The sequence below is a fragment of the Apus apus genome, chromosome 11, assembly GCF_020740795.1.
Source record: "Apus apus isolate bApuApu2 chromosome 11, bApuApu2.pri.cur, whole genome shotgun sequence".
Classification (NCBI taxonomy): Eukaryota; Metazoa; Chordata; class Aves; order Apodiformes; family Apodidae; genus Apus; species Apus apus.
Genome location: NC_067292.1, coordinates 6,752,699 through 6,764,996, shown reverse-complemented (window position 1 = coordinate 6,764,996; position 12,298 = coordinate 6,752,699).

Below are 12,298 nucleotides of genomic sequence, written 5' to 3'. Positions count from 1 at the left end.
ACCGACCTTTGATCAACTCCTCTTACGCTTGCATAGCAACTAGCCATAGTCAGGGGACCTCTGCAAGCTCTTTCTTCCCATGTTTTCAGTGCCTGTCAGTGGTAGCCTCTTTCTTTGCAGTTTTATCCCACAGCCCTCTTGATGTGTAGATACAGGAACAAGGGGGAAAAAGTTACGTTTTCAGGTCTTAACTGATATTGAACAACAAGAATAAGGATGGTTGTTATACTATTTCTTCTAATAACGTCTAAAGAGTGTATAAAGGAAGGATTTATTCTTAATTTTGTAATAATCTAAATACCTGTAACTTGCTTTCAAAGTTTTCTCATATGGCATAAGAGTTTCTCTACGACTTACTCTCACCAGCTCACCACACAGTCTGCTTCTATGATACAACACTTCTGTTCTGAAATTAAGACCACTAGGGGAGATCAGTGAAGGGAATTGTCTCACATGAAGAGTGTAAAACATCAAACAGAATGAGCAAACACCTCTTTTAAGTTGTAGATGAGCCGTGGGAAGTTTTTGCTTCTATGAAGTTTCACAGACTGCTTTAATTTAAATCTCCTAAATCTGTAAAAACAGAGGGGGTGGTTTTTTTTTTAATTTCAGATCCAAAATATGAGACTTTCTCCAAAACTAGATAGGCTGAGCAACGGCACTGAGCAAAAGGCAAGACAGAAAAGCTATCTCCAAGCTCAGTAGCATGTTTCTGTTGGCTCGATCATCTAAGGCCTGCAGTATTACCAACACAAGCATGCTGTTAACCCATGTATGTTAGTAAACCAGTAGGTTTCTCTTAAGAGTTTCTCAGATGGGTCAACATTTCTTGTTTTACAAAAGGTGCAGCTAATTTGTTTCTGTGATGTTGTTTTCACTAAAATGAAACAAATCTGTTTTTGCAAGCAAATCATCTAGAAAATGTAGGGCTTTTTTTTTTCTCTTATATTCTTGGTATTACTTAGAAACTTTGCTATCTTCAGAGAATTTCTGGCAAGGCATGCCTCCAAAACACCTTTTGCAAGCACAAAGTTCATTTTTTTGGTTAATTGAAGCTCAGTTTAATTTATAAAAAAACTCAAGCAAAATTTAATTATTAAAATTGCACTCTTGTCTATCTCATGTTCATGGAATAACACAAACTTCTACATAAAAGACACTGGAGATCTAAGCATAAGCTTCCTTGTACTGTGGGTTACTCTACTGTATTGTGTGTCAGATTTGAAAAAATAAAAGCATAGTAGAATAATCTATGTTTGTTACAGTTTTAGCCATAAAGCAGGTGACACATGCTCACTTTTATCCCCCCCACTACTGTCCTGGGGAAGTTAAAATGGGGAATAAGAGAGAATTTCAGGTAGAAAAAAACCTAGAATAGGTTTAATGAAGTAGTAATAACGATGATGGTGCATTACAAATATATACAAATACATAAATACAGAAGCCACACTCCTCAGTGGGAATTACTTCCCAGTCAAGTCCCAGACTGGACTCAGCAGCAGGTGGGGGGGCCCGTCCAGGCCCCCAGTGAGAATCCACAGCAGCCTTGGAGCAGCTGCACCGCTGCTGCTCAGGGAGCAGGAGAAGGTCACCTGCCTGGGTGAACAGTGATCTTCTGCTGCGAGAAAACAGGCGTCAGGGGCCCCAGCAGAGGAAGCGGTGGCAGAGAAACAGAGAGAGCAGGGCAGGGCCCCCAGCAGCCATTTTGTGCTGAGCCCACGGGCAGCAGCGCTGGGATTGGCCCGGGGGGGTCACCTGACCCGCCCTCTGCTCCCCTCAGCTCCGCCGCCATTTTAGCTGCCGCAGCCGCAGCCCTGAGCGGCTGGGGCGCCTGGAGAGTCTCAGGTCAGTGCGCTGGGGGCAGTTTCGGTCCTGGGCCTCCCAAGCCAGGACAATCTACTCGTTATTCCTTACCCTGTGCTTCTATAATGGTATATAATAGTTACATTTAAAAAGCTTACGTTTTTCAATTTGAGCTCACCGGGCCTTGAGCAAAGACAGCCCCACAGAGGGGTTTGCCTTTGCCCGGGGGTAAAGAAACCCCCACAGCTTTTCCCAACAGCTTCCTTTCACATACAGGAGGGACTTTATCCCCTTCCACTGTATGCAGAAGGTCTGATTGGGCAGGGTTGGCTTGATTGTTCAGCCCCCTGGTATTAACTAGCCAGGTGGCTTGTGCTAAATTTTTATCCCAGTTTGTGAAAATTCCACCACCCATTGCTTTCAGAGTGATTTTTAGCAAGCTGTTATGATGTTTATTCTTTCCAGAGGCTGGTGCACGTTAAGGGACATGATAGATCCTCTCTATACCATGCTCTTTAGCCCAATTAGCTATTAGGCTGTTTTTGAAATGAGTCCCATTGTCTGACTCAATCCTTGCTGGGCTCGTATAGTTGAACTACTGTAGGGAAACTTGGCTATTCTGAAGGACTGTTTTTAGGAGTTGTCACTGAAAAGATTTTAATCACATAACGCAGAAATCAGTGCCATACAGGTATTACCTAAAAAAATAAATCCAAAAACCTCTGTTTCATGTCTAACATAAAGGAAATATATTTTACATATTCTCAAGTGTTAAGAAGTAGTATGTGCTGCATCGTCTGACAGGGATGAATTTTACTTGCACTTCAGGTGAGCTGCATAAAAGAAGTATGAATGTAGGTAGAAAGTTCAATACAGACATGGCTTTAGAGCTGAAAAACTGCTCGAGGTTAGGGTACCTTTATAACTAGAATCGCTTCTGTAATACTACCTTAATACAATTGCACTAAGCAACTTTCTTTGGCCATATTTAGTATAACTCTTAAAGTAGGTTTGTTGCTTCAACCTCTAATAGTTAAAGGGAAAGCCTTCTAAATTTTTCTGATAAGATCTGGGCAGATACCTTTACTAAACTGAAGAATCATGGAAACTGTGGAGATTGTCCCTTTAAACAGGCTTGTGTGTGTGACAAAATGATGACTGGAAACAGATTTCTTGATAAATTTCTTGGAGATGTTGCAGTATATACACATATGAAAAAAATAAAACCAAAAGCCTATACTTAAAAATATTCAGGAGCAGGAAAGGAGAAATCACACAAGAATGAACTGTGGGACCATGTTAACTATGACAGCCAGTATCTTTTATACTGAAGTGGATTAAATACTTACAGTGTTTGTAAATACCTACTTAGAGCAAACTGGATATTCATATCATTCAAATTACCATGGAGTATACATTTTAGTACTTAATAAGTATGGCTGGGAAAGAGTGATGTACTTTATGAAAGGATTACTGTACTTCAGAGCTGCCGAGTTCTTTAATTCTGAAGCCTTAAATATCTGAGTAGGATCTGGGATGCTGAAAAGTGCTTATCACGTATCTTGACATAGTCCCAGAACAGTCCAGTGTTGTGACACAGATTCCTCCCTGGGTACAAAAGAGATCAAAACCGAGGTTTGTGGAGGGAGATGGCAGAAGCCTGAATTTGTGGGGATCTCTCCTGTTGGTGGTGGCATACAGACTCCCTGTGGCGAAACCCTTCAGGGTCTGGTGAGCTGCCATCAGAATTTAACCCCTCTTGCCCTGTAAGGAAGACAGTGAGATCTGAGTTTGTATTCCAGTTGCTGGGCTGATAGCAGATCTGCTTCTGTCTGTGGGAGGATAAAGGGGCTGTAACTGTTATCTGGAATAAATACACTGTTTGTCCACTTCTACCGATTTTGTGTGGAGCCTTTGTGCTTGTGTTTAGTTTCTACACAGAAGCTTGCCATATGTGCAGGCTAGCTCTTCCAGAGGTATAAAACCATAAGAAATCAGCAAATGACACCAGCCCCACATCTATGGAGAGTTTCAGAACTGGAGCTCTGAGGGCTGGATGACAGTAAATTCTTAAAGAACAGGGAGAAAATGGGACAGAAGAGCAGCAACCACTGTGAAAGGGAAAGGAGAGGCCTGGAGCACAGCATGGAATCTCACTGAATGTTTTCTAGTGAGCTGAGCCATATGAGGCTAGGCAGATTTTAAGTGAGACCTAATTAAAATCATCTGGCCCTCATAAGGGAGATTTCTTTTTCCTTGCAATTATTTTTATGTGTCAAGGATATTTAATTAGACATGTGGAGCTGATGTTTCTGAGACGAATTTGTAGCTATTTTTGGGAGATTATTATATTGTTGGACTTGGGGATTACTAACACTGCGAGTCTGTAAGAACAAAGGGACTGTGTGTCCAAGGGTTTAGCAGTGGCTCAGGACTGACATGATCTGCAGCTGTGGCAGTTTTAGGAGACAGTAAATATCTAAATTGATATTCTACAGCATCCCAAACAGTTTCATCTGCAGGGTTTAGTATTTTCTTCTTTGACCTGCTCACTCCCTGCAGATATTCTATGGCATATTAATATTAGATGAAACTTTAAAGAGCCATGGTTTTCAAAAAGTTTTCTGCTAGTGTCTTACATTTTTATTTCAGCTGATTTTTTTTTTCTTTCTCTTCAGTGATGGCAGTTGTAAAGAGACCATTTGGAATCTTTCTTCTAACAAGTAGGTCTTCATAGCAAAAGGGACTTCAGCAAGCAGTGATTAACAGGTAACCATTGGACTAATGAGTTGTCAAGTCTGGCTACTTCATTATAATTCCATACATTCTGTGTCTTTCTAATATGAGGATAAAGTTGCATGCTGTGGCTCTGTGAACATCTAGATCATTAGCACAGATACAGACCATAAGTGTGTAACTTTGTTGGAGGTCTCCCTGGAATAACTTTGCAAAGGCAAATGCAGAAATCATACCCAAACATTTTTCTATGAACCCTTATGGTTGAGAGCTTTTTTTTTCCCCTTTTCTTTTGTAGAGCTAGAATTTAGTACACACAACTACCAAATGTAAGTACTGTTCCTGATGTGAACTGGATTAATAGGTTCTCTTGTCTTACTCAAAAGACTTTGTTATTTTCATGTTCAAATTTAGGTTAGCACAACTGTTAGAATACAAACAAGTGGTCTCTCTGTGTGAATTCCTGTTCTAAGGATCTCTCCCTCTGGACTTGTCTGCCTTTTTTTATATTGCATGGCATAAGGGTTTTCAGTCAACAGTCAATTTTGATTTAGAAATGGGTAGGGGGGTGTGTGTGTGTGTGTATGTATATATAAACCCATGTATACATACTTGTTCCTAAGCAAATTTTTATATTCACTTAACCCTCAGACATCGCTTCTAATAGTTGAACTGTCACCTGAACATTCATTTCTAGAATCGTAAAGTGGTGAGGAATCTTGTCTCACACCTGTTAAGTAGTTCAAGAGCCCTTCTGCTCTGCTACTGCTCCATGAGGTGAAAAACCTATGAAATGCATTGCTAATTTTAGCACTGGTTTAGAACACTATTTGTAGTGTAACTCCAGTCTCTGTGAGTTCACTGAATTTTCTTCCAGCTCTTTCTTCCTCACTAAGCTCACTAGGTGGCTGTCTAGGAACACACATACCTTTCTTTCACTTGCTGAACACAGCTCTTTTGCTGCTGTGCCATTCTCAGATTGCACACTGGAGAGCACCCTCTCATCAGCAACAGCAGGTACCAGATACCAGCTGCAAAGTCTGGGCTGAGGGGACCCAGCCCCACACCTACCTGACATCAGATCCCTTTGGTTAAACCACTTGTGTTCTCCAAGGCAGAATTAAGTATTTTTATCAACTAAGTCAAAGCCTCATTTGAATGACTTCCCCACAAGACCAGTTTTTTAGATTCTATGTGGTTTCATAGGAGTTAGGTGAAAACGGAATAAGGTAGACTGTGTGTAACTAAGGCTAGTTTGCTTTTCTAGTAAGCTAGAGGAGTGAAGCAAAGCAGCTTCCAGAATCTGGAAATGGTGGTTTGTATGTCAGGAGATAGACTGAGAAAAGCATATGTGCTGTTTGCTTAACATCCTTGTTGTTAAAGTCCTTATTACCAGATGTGGCTTGAGTTTAGCTTGGATGCACTGATTTTGTATGGTTATGAATTCTTTAACTTAAGGGAAATTATTTCTGATTGAGACCAAAATTGGACCCCAAGGCTCAGGCTGAGCTGAACTTTGGGCATGTATCTCAGTTTTCCAGTGGTTTTCATTGGAAACCCTGACTTAGGAAGGAAAGTATGCATGGATCTATCTGCAGTCCATGTGTCATCCTATTGTCTTCAGTGCTGCAGAATATAAAGCAGGGAATAAGACCACACAGGAATGCATCTCTCTAGAGCACCTCTGAATCTTACATGGTTTGTGTTACTCTGTTCTAGGCCAGAAAGATGAGGTAGGGAATAGGTAGTACCTTGTCTCTTTGCCTTGGTGTGGTTGCAGCAAAGCTGAATCAGCACACGGCTGGGAACGATCTTAATTGCTTATGCATGGAGAAACAAGGGGGAGGGTGGGAGAATAGTAGGGAATATAAATGTTATCTGTACTTAATCAGTTCTTTCCTGACACTGTGTTTTCAACAGGATACTTACATTCCATAAAATAATAATTTTTCTTTTAGTTTAGTCTTGTTGAAAAACCTAGCTTTACCTGACACTTCTAACAATTTTCAGTTCGAAACACTGAAACAAGATACTTAGTCCGAGGGCTGGATCAGCTCCCTATCTTCCAGAAAATCTCAGACTGTGAATTAGTTTGTTTCCTGTCATCAGGACACAAAATGCTGATGTACAGTTCTCCAGTGCCTTCTGGGAGTTGTAATTCGCTTGTTCACTGCCCAGCTCTGGTATTTTTTGGCACCTTGCAACTACTTGATACCGTTTCCATGTGAAGATAAATGAATAGTTTTAAGCCTTCATTTCCCATAAATCTTAATTTGCATATTGCAAGTTTCACTGAAATAATAACAAATTGCCAAAGTGTTTTTGCCTGGCTGTCAGGCAAGTAAGAAAGCTAGCATTCTTGGCTCTGAATCTGTGGTATTAATATGAAACGCTAAAACATGATACTGGAGCTGATCAAACCATGCAGCCTACACCTGAGGGGAATTTTTCTCATGGAATTCATAAAAACATACTTATTTTCTCTTCATTAGATGTGACTGTGAAGGTTTGAATAGAAGCAGCAACTTGTACATGGACAGCAATGGGAGCTTTACTGTTCCAAAGCCATAACTTTTAATCAGTGTAGTTCCCTGTCAAAGTGGATTACCCCAAGACACTTCACAACCCACTCTGCTCCCCACCCCCTGATGGCTTCAGGGGGGAGCTTTGGAACAGGAGGAGAGAAGCAGTGAAAAAGGGAATGTAATTGTCCGAGAGAGACAGAGCTATGTGCCAAAATGTCTGAAGGTTTCAGTACTGTATGATTCTCACATTATTGGTGCTTTATTTTTTAATCAACCACTGTTTTTAAAAAGGCAAATCCACTGTTTGCCTTCCTTTTCTATATAGTTAGTATGCCACAGTAACACAATTTGGAAACTGAGGTGTAAACTCTGCTTTCAAAGAGTCCTTTGGTAGCTGAAGGGTGTTGGCTGGGATCCATCCAGTAGGCATGAAGTTCAGAAGGTTAATGAGAAGTTCAGAGAAGAGCATTTATAAAGTCCAAACCCAAGAAATATCCAGTTCTTGAATTACTCTGTCCTTGGGCAAAGTGTGATACTGTAATCTAGGAACCTGGGGAACTGCTTTACCCTGGCTTTTTCCTAAAGAAGAAGGCATAGCATATATGAAATACTTTGAGGTTTTTTCCACCCTAATTAAGTTTCTTATATAAAAAAGAGCTAGATTAACAGTCTGGAAGAACTATACAGTATATATTGTATATATGATATACAACAAGATGAGTTTGGGTGGCAGATTCTAATATTGGCCTTGTTAAAGGAATCTGCACGTGGACCTAAAAGAACATCTTTAATCTCCCTTTTAAGTCATGATCTCTCAGCAGTTGAGTGCAGTTATCTGTACCAGTCAACACGAAGGCCCCATTGCTCCTGCTTTCATGCAGATATAAGGTGTAGAGATGTCCCTGCCCTAAATAAAATTGCCTATTTAACCAAACTAATCAAAGATGGGATAGTGGATATAGTGAGCTAGAGAGAGGTTGTTAAAGGGCTGAAAGTGATCACTTGTTTACCAAATCCAGTTTCTGACCACAACAGACTCCTATGTCATAGATGTAGAGCCCAGAATGAACCAAAAAAGTATCTGCTCTTCTATTTCCCTTTCCCTCTTCTTTCCCCAGTGCAAGTACAAGTTGCAAAAACACTATCTACCACCTTACAGCAGACTTGATACAAAGGTCAAAGATTCAAAACCTAGTAATTCACTGGGTTGTAGAAGAGGTTAAAATATGTGCAATAATACTATCAATGCATTTGAAATAGTGTATAGATTATTCTAACTTGGTGAGAAAAAATCTTCCTTCTTGACCATAGATTTAGTATTGGGTATAAAAAAAAGAGTGAGTAAAGCACTCAACCAAGAATGAGAGTATTGACAGATCCTGTACGGTGTCTCATCTCTGCTATTTGTCAGTCAGAAGACAGTTTCCCTTCTATTTTGTGTTTCCACATTTAAAACCTCATTCTTCATCCCTGCTGAGGATGAGCAAAAACACTGAAGTATGGGTCAAATTCAGTGCAATGCAAATCCTGTGCAGTGAACACAAGTCAGTCTGCCTTCCCATCAACCTCGCAGTTGTGGATCAGGACAGGTCAAACCTCTAAAGCTCTGTAATCCCCAACTTTAATTTATAGCTCTGGTATCAACCATGACCTTTTATACAGGCAATTCTGTGAACTTCTGGCTTCCCAGCTCCTTAGCCCAGGTTAAGTTTTTCCACCAGTGCTCACAGCCAGCCTGCAACACTGCACTGTCAGGGAGGCATGGAGGCTCCAGCTCTGCCTTACAAATAGCAGTATGACTGGTGAAACTGAGCAGGATTCTCAAAAATGTGTAAGCTCTAGAGCAGAACCACTGTGCTAAGGAATAGATAAAATGGCTGGTGAGTGTGCCAGATGTTAAATGTGTCTTAGTGATTGAAGTGTGTTTCTCTCAGCTACCCGAGGGTTGCACTGGTACGTTCTTGAATTAATACGGCTAATGTAACATGTCTAGTTCAGCTAGAGATGAGTAGACTATTTCTGACACTTGAGCAAGCTGTATGATTATCTGAACAATGCACTTAAACCAAGTTCATGATATCTGTGACAAGGTCCATTGCAATTGAGAACAACAACAAAGTCAGCATTAGTTTCTAAATGGCCACAAAACACAACACCAATTCCAAGTTCAGAACACATATTATGGTAGATGTATATCACAGTAGCCCATATACCATCTGACAGTCTCACTCCATAGCTGAATGCTTTTCAAATTAGATGTTCCAGTTTGTTTATATACAATTTTGGTTTTGCAGCTAGCATTTTGGAGGTGGATGCCAAAACCCTCAAAATTGAATTGTGGTAAATTATACATTTTGAAGTAGCACATACTGTATTTAATTGGAGAGAGCTCTGTTTAAAGCCTGTTATTGTCTGTATTGGTTGATTTTCCCCACACACCAGCAAAGACAAGAATGAGTAAGTCATGGTAGTTCTGGGCAACTTGGTATTTGCAGTGTATTTTTACAAAGTCTGAGTTGATCTTTCTGCTGACAGGCAATATCTCTGGCTAGAAATGAAATATGCTGATCCAGTTAAATTATTACCTATCAGTGGAGTGTCCCATTTAGTTAAATTTTGAAAGTTGAATTATTCCTTTAATGGACTTGGAAGTAGAGTATCTTTTGGGGAGAGTGAAAGAATGATTTGTTATATTGAATCTTATTCAGCTCCTGTGGATAAATAGTGAGATATCATTAATACAATGAATAATCTATGAGCACTTTCTGAGAGGTTTACCTACTTGTATTGTTTGGGGAAAAAAAATCAGTAAGATAATGTGTTTGGATTTTAAAAATATTCCTAGGAAAGCCTAATCTGTCTTTTTCAATCAAATACTGTATTTCAGCTATTAAAAGCCCCCAAAATGAAAGCCATATATTACTTTGTTTAGTAACTTGTAAAATTCATTATTTGATGATGCATTTTGAGGTACTAAATACCTGAATTACTTTTTACTTCTCAACAGTTGTATTGAATATATACTGTGGAAATGTGAGTTGTCGTGCTCTGGGGAACGCATTGCACCAGAATAGCTTTTCCTGCATTCCGGGAAAACATTAATGGCATTTTCTCTCACCTTTCCTTATGGAAGAAGAATATAGCCTCTTCAGTGTCCAGTTGCCCCTCTCTGCTTGAGCCTTGCAGGAATCCTGAGTATCCTGGCAGTGTCCTGCAGTTCCTGAGGTGAGGGATCAGGATGGCTGCAATGCTAAAAGCACTGTGACAATTGGTCAGAAGAGGCATTATAGATAGGTATAAGTATTTTATACAAGAGCAACTCTTGAATTCTCCAGATATCCTGAATCGCTTCAACTACAAACTAAATTGAGCTAGTAGAGGCCATTATTTCCATGTAAGCACAGAAGTGTTGGCAGGGGATTCCTGCTTTGGGAAGAATGCATTCAGTTTTTCCTATTAGGCAGACCTAATTCAAATATTATGGTGATATGAGAAGGTGAAGATCCCAAAGAGGGAGTTCTTGTGTATACTTTTCTCTGGAATCTGTTTGCTTCCTATAGGTAAGAAGTACATGAGTAAACATTTCCATTATAAACCCTTTTGTATTCCTTTTGAATTAGCTTTTGTATCAGCTCTCCTATGATATTATGAAGGAATTAGTGAACATAATCACAACTGAACATAAATAATTGCTTGGCTGCCCAAGTCACCTAAGGAATAGTAAACACAACAGTGTTAAGGCTGAAATGTATACTGACAATAGCTTGATTTAATGCTTAGAACGTAAGCCTGGAAGTCAGGGCTTAACTGAAGGTTCCTGCCTCCAGTGGCAGAATCCAGAGATTAAAACAGATTGGTCTGTGATTTAGTAGTTCTTACTATTGAACAGAAAGTACATAAAATATTTAGTAGTTAGAAATATAGGTTCCATAATAGATGCTTTTCTACAGGGAGCATGAGAAAAACTGCTTTTGACATTATTATGTTGCGTTGTGAATTCAGAACTTGAGATTTTGTCTCTGGTTCAACCCAGCTGGGACGTTTAGGCTGTTTCTGTCCTGATATCTCTCATGGAAAACAAACAGACTGCTGCCCTTAGCCCTGCCTGGAGTGTGTTGGCTGTTGGAAGGCAAGTGGTGGCGACAGGGACCTGGTTAGCTCTGCCCAGGGCAGGGGCAGTGACTTCCCATGGGCAATGCAATGCAAGGCTGTAAATTGCAGCCTGCATCTCTACCATTTGCACTGCAGGCCTGAGGATCAGTATGGCCCTGCTGCCCACCTGTCACTGCCTGTTCCTGTGAGGGGCAAGTGCTAGTTGTAAGCTGCAAGGTGAAGAACTTCAGAGTGGAATATACATTGAAGGACACATTCCAACCAAGCTTTGTTCTGAAGAGCTGGGGATGAGGAATATCTATGATAGTGCTATACAGTGCGCAGGGAGTAGACAGGAAGGTCAGCTTCATTTTGCTGATGTTCATACAGTATTGGCTGGGGAGGAATTTAAGGTATTTTCTAGCAGCTGCATCTGCTTATTTCAGAACTTTTTTTTTTTTGGTGGAAAGAAGACTTACTACCTTGCCAAAACCTCACATCTTTGTAGTCCCTGATAACTGGCAGGCAAACAGTTTGGGTGATTCATATGTACTGCTTTCCTCTCATGATAGTCACTATCTTGGTTAGGGCTCAGCATCGAGCATACCTCCTTTCTGATTCCTTCTTCCAGTATCCCAGTATTATATATAAAGTATCCCAGCTTCCCTACTACCTTGCCCCACTACTGTCCTCTCAGAACTCAGCAATGCTCAGCATTTGCTTTCAAAACAGAGTCAAGACAAGGTTCCTTGATACTGCTCTTTCAGATTTTTTCTGCAAGGAGCTGCCTTTGAAATGTCCTGCAGTGTCCAGACAGAGGGTGAGCCATGATCAACACCTTTTCTCCTAATCACAATGAGCTCACTGTTCACATGTTCTTTTCCTACAGTTTCCTGTTGTGCACTTGGGATTGTAAGCCTTTCAGGACATGTGCATGTAGTGCTGTATACAACGGGACCCCAGTGACTCAGTAGGATTGGACTTCTATTACAATAGTAATAATAATGTTAATTTATTTTATTGATGCTTTTGAATAGGATTTGCTGAAAAATTAAGGAAATATGGGATATGGATCATGTTACCATAAAACCACATGCAGCAAAACATTCATCTGTCTCCAACATTTCATGTCTTCTGGGCAT